The 5,104-nt window shown below is 41.1% G+C and overlaps 1 pseudogene; it reads left to right on the top strand.

Moving 5' to 3' along the window:
• Nucleotides 1–356: 356 nt before the first annotated feature.
• LOC113925032 lies at nucleotides 357–1,001 on the top strand (annotated as a pseudogene).
• The last annotated feature ends 4,103 nt before the right edge of the window (nucleotides 1,002–5,104 follow it).

Below are 5,104 nucleotides of genomic sequence, written 5' to 3'. Positions count from 1 at the left end.
ACCTTTACCTAGTTTTACAAACTGAACATTGAAGACATTATATTTCTTTTCATTTGTTGTATCACAAAACTATGTGAGTTTTACCTTCAAAAGAGATACCGAATTTCATCATTTTTCACCTTGTCCATGCTGTTATAAGAATTTGTTTGACTTGTTCTTCTCTTGCCTAGATTACTGGAATGGTCTCATGACAGTATTCCTGCTTCAGCTTTCTTGTTTCAGTCAGGTCAGGGTCCAACTAGATAAACAAATCACCTTGGAGAATTCCCTACCCACAGGCTGAGGTTTAGAAAGAAGAGGCATGCATGGCTCGCTGTCTTTCTGCCACCATCTTGGTTCTGCGTTCCCCTCACAAAATGCCTGGTGAAGCCACAGAAACAGTCCCTGCTACGGAGCAGGAGTTCCAGGGCCTCAGCCTGAGACAGGGTCTGGAACAGAATCCGACAGTGATGAATCAGTACCAGAGCTCGAGGAACAGGATTCCACACAGGCGACCACACAATAAGCCCAGCTGGCAGCCACAGCTGAAATCAATGAAGAACCGGTCAGTAAAGCAAAACAGAGCCGAAGTGAAAAGAAGGCACAGAAGGCTGTGTCCAAACTGGATCTTTGACAGGTGATAAGGGTTAAGAGAGTCACTATCTGGAAATCTAAGAATATCTTCTTTGTCATCACAAAACCAGATGTCTACAAGAGCCCAGCTTCAGATACCTACATAGTTTTGGGGGAAGCCAAGATCAAGGATTTATCTCAGCAAGCACAACTAGCAACTACTGAGGAATTCAAAGTTCAAGGTGAAGCTGTCTCAAACATTCAAGAAAACACACAGACTCCAACTGTACAAGAGGAGAGTGAAGAGGAAGAGGTTGATGAAACAGGTGTGGAGGTTAGGGACACAGAATGGGTCATGTCACAAGCTAATGTGTCAAAAGAAAAGGCAGTCCATTCCTGAAGAACAACAGTAATGTATTGTAAATGCTATTATGGAATTAACAATGTAACCATCTGAAAACAAGGACCATTTTTGGTGTTTCAAAAGAATAACTGAAGCTGGGTTTGAAATTTGTATAGTGTTTCTATCATTAATAAAGTTATAGCTTCTTGTTGGTTGAGGAAAAAAATAGGAGGCATAGCCAGAGCACAAAAGTATACTCACTACTGATGCCAGGGAAAGCAGAACCACCATAATTCACTCAGCTTATAGTCAGTGATGAGGCAGAGAGAAAGAAGATTGAAAAAAATGACCTGGCTTCTCTCTTCCCTCCACTTGTCAGTGTCTCGCCCAGCCGTCTCATAAAAAAGCCCAGAAAATACAGTACCAAGGCAGAACTTGAGAAAGGAAAAAGTGGATATGAAAACAGTTGGGTCAAGGACCAACGAGCTCTGCCCCTAACTCAACCCCGCCGTAGCTTTATGTTCCCCCAAAAGCAAGAGTGAACCACACAAAATAGAACACATATCCTGCCAACCCAACATATCCTGCCAAGTGCCTAGTTTCAACCTTCCAATGGCTTTACATCACACTCCAAATAAAATACCAAATTCTAATCATGACCTATGATGCTTCACATTACCTAGCCACTGTCTACTGCTCTAATTTCTTCCTGCCTCTCTCCTTTGCCTCACCTCATTTTAGCATGTAGCCTTTCTTGCTTTTCATTGACTATGCCTAGCAAAACTTCTTCCCCACCTTTTCCATCTGTTTGGTAAATTATTCCCCTTGTTTACTAGGTTTGTTCCCAGCTTCAGTCAGGCCTGTGCTCAAATATCACCTCCCCACTGAGGACTTCTCTGATCATTTTCCCAAAATACTGCCTCATCCGCTAATTTATGTCTCCTTACCATGCTTAGTTTTTCTTCTTAGCACTATGGCTAACTCCTAGCGTTGGGCAACATTAATGGAGAAGACCTGATTGCCAAATGCCCTGTGAGCTGAGTGGGCCCTGGCATCCTCATTCCCTTGCCTGTCTTTGGAATATGGTCCCACTAGCCTTTCCTGCTCCCAGATGCGGCTCCAAGGATAGAACCTTGAGACAAGTATGTGGTGTCGAGAACCCCTGTATGATATATGTGACTGAGCCCATGAGGGCCCTTATTTAAATTTTTAAGATTTGGCAAGTGGTGCGGGGGTCCATTTGTCTTGCTGCCACCCACGATAAGCCTTGTACGTAAGTTCCCTTTGCTTATTAAAACTGCCACTTCCGAGTCTAGAGTGGCCTGCTCCTTTCTTTGGTCTCTCCCTGCCCTCTGAGTATGAGGGCCAGTTTCAAGTATATCTGCTAAGCTCCTGATAGGGTTGTGAACCAAAACACAAAAAATGGAATTCCTAATTGTTTATTGTTTTCCTTCTTTACTAGAAGAGAACCTTCCTTAAGGTAATGCCTTCACTTGTTTATTAACATATCCCCAGTGCTTAAATCAGTGTCTAGCAAATCACAGGAAATCAGATATTTGTTGAACAAAGGAACAGAAATAAATTTCTTATATCACTTCTGTGTGAATTTTTTGTCTTCACTTTCAAAATTGGTTGTAACCCAACAGTTTCGTTTGAAGTGAATTATTTGGAATCAAGGACACATTTTTTTAAAAGATTTTTTATTTATTTATTTGACAGAGAGATAGAAACACTAGTAGGCAGAGAGGCAGGCAGAGGGAGAAGCAGGCTCCCTGCAGAGCAGGGAGCCCGATGCGGGACTCAATCCCAGGACCCTGGGATCATGACCTGAGCCGAAGGCAGCTGCCTAACTGACTGAGCCACCCACGCGCCCCAAGAACACATTTTAACAGCTCTATCGATGGTAAGGTGGTGGATAGATTTTCAGATGATTCCACTCGGAGTATGGCTATGATATCATCAATTCAAATCAAAGTGAATAGAAAATCAAAGTTTTATTATTGCTATTTAAGCAATATCAATTTTTGAATATTGATAATTATGAAAAGCATACTTAATGAAAAGAAACGTATAAATTCTTACCACACATATAAATTTGGACTTAAAGTAATGTTATATGTTGCCTAGTCAAAACTTCAAGCCAAAGAGGAAATTTGCCTTCCGAAACAAACCTGTGAAAAGGTCATCCATTCTGTATGAACATTTCTGTATGAACATTTCTGTATGAACAGTTCTAATGACAAAAACTAACTGCACTGTAAGGCACCATCCCCACCAGATAAATCTGAGGAAGTTCTACAATTTATATTGTTCTCTTACAATGTCTTTCATCATCTTAATATCTGCCAGTGTTTACTGTTTGCCTTCCTTTTTTTTTTAAGATTTTATTTATTTATTTGACAGAGAGAGACACAGCGAGAGAGCGACCACGAGCAGGGGGAGTGGGAGAGGGAGAAGCGGGCTTCCCGTGGAGCAGGGAGCCCGATGTGGGGCTCGATCTCAGGACTCCGGGATCACGACCTGAGCCGAAGGCGGACGCCCAATGACTGAGCCACCCAGGCGCCCCTTTTTGCCGTCTAAATTTATTCTGGATAAACATAATCCCCTCTTACATAACAGTTCACCAATTGTTTTGGGGAAGCCACCCTATCCCTCCCAAAAATCCTTGCTTTCTATGCTAAATGTCCTTAATCCTTTCAACCCATTCTCATCCAGCTTGATTTTCAGACCCTCTTGACAGGCTAATCACCTTCCTCTGTATATACTCCTGCTTAATAATGTCCCGTGCTGGATTTCTCCCTCAGCCATTGCGATGTAACAAACCACCTCAATGCCCAGTGGCTTAAAAGAAACAAAACAGTTTTTATCCCTCATGAGTCCATATGTCATACGGTTCTTCTGGTCTCAACTGGACTTACTCTTCTATCCCTGGATAGTTGTGGGTACGGTAAACAGCTCTGATGATATTGGCTGTACTTCCTCACATGTTTCAATATTTACTAGTAGTAGACAGGATTAGGAAGCCTCAGCTGGGGCAACTGGCCTCTCTTCCACATGGTCTTCATTTCCTAGCAGGCTAGCTCAGACTTGCACAGGCCACTGAGAAAGAGAAGCAGTACAAGAACAGATGAGACCCAAACTCAGGACTGGCATCCATGCCATTCTACTATATTCTATTGACCAAAACTTGTTAAAAGTCAGCCCAGATTCATGGGGTAGGAAAGTCTCCACCTCTTCATGGAACGAGCTGCAATGTCACTTTTCAAAGGTGGTAGATATATAGAGAGAAAAATTAGAACTAGGGACGCCTCGGTGGCTCAGTTGGTTAAGCGTCTGCCTTTGGCTCAGGTCAGGATCCCAGGGTCCTGGGATCGAGTCCCGCATCAGGCTCCCTGCTGGGGGGGAGCCTGCTTCTCCCTCTGCCTGCCACTCCCTCTGCCTGCCGCTCCCCCTGCTTGTGTGTTCTCTCTCTCTCTATCTCCCCCTTTCTGACGAATAAATAAATAAAATCTTTAAAAAAAAAAGAAAAATTAGAACTATTTTTGCAGTCTACTACAATTTCCTAGAGTTAAACTAAGCATATATGCTTAGTGTACTAGGAAAAACAGGAATATCAAAAGGGTGGGAGATAGAGATAATTTGAAAGTATTTGGTATTTAATATGCTTATTTTTTCATTTTTTGAAATAATTATCTTGGAAATAATTAGATATATTGGATATATTATGTTTATTTTACAAATTATTATTGATATTTGTTTTGAGTGACATATGGGAAAGAGGGCTGCCATAAACCTTTTAGTGCTTCTGGCTCTAAAATTTCTTGATTCAAGCTTTTAAATGTCTTTCCTGAAAAACGGCACTCAAAATTTCACTCAATCTTCATAAATTACAGACATACTAAAAGAACCACTGGAGTACTTTTAAGGATTTTAAAGATCTACATTAATGCTTATTTATGTAGAATATGTGTTTTTCAGAGTTTTGTACTCATCTAGGTTCTTCAGAGAAACAGGCAAAAAATAACATATATATATATACATATATATATAATTTATATATATGTATATTATATTCACATATATTTATTTATATTTCAGAGGGGGGGATTATTATATAGAATTGACTTGTGTGGTTATGGAGAATGAAAAGTCCCAAGATTTGCAAGTTAGCAAGCTGGAGGCACAGGACAGTTGAGTGGTGTATTTCCA

This window comes from Zalophus californianus, chromosome 2 (genome assembly GCF_009762305.2).
Source record: "Zalophus californianus isolate mZalCal1 chromosome 2, mZalCal1.pri.v2, whole genome shotgun sequence".
Classification (NCBI taxonomy): Eukaryota; Metazoa; Chordata; class Mammalia; order Carnivora; family Otariidae; genus Zalophus; species Zalophus californianus.
The sequence above is the reverse complement of the archived record's forward strand: the minus strand, read 5'-3'. Positions and strand labels throughout refer to the sequence as shown.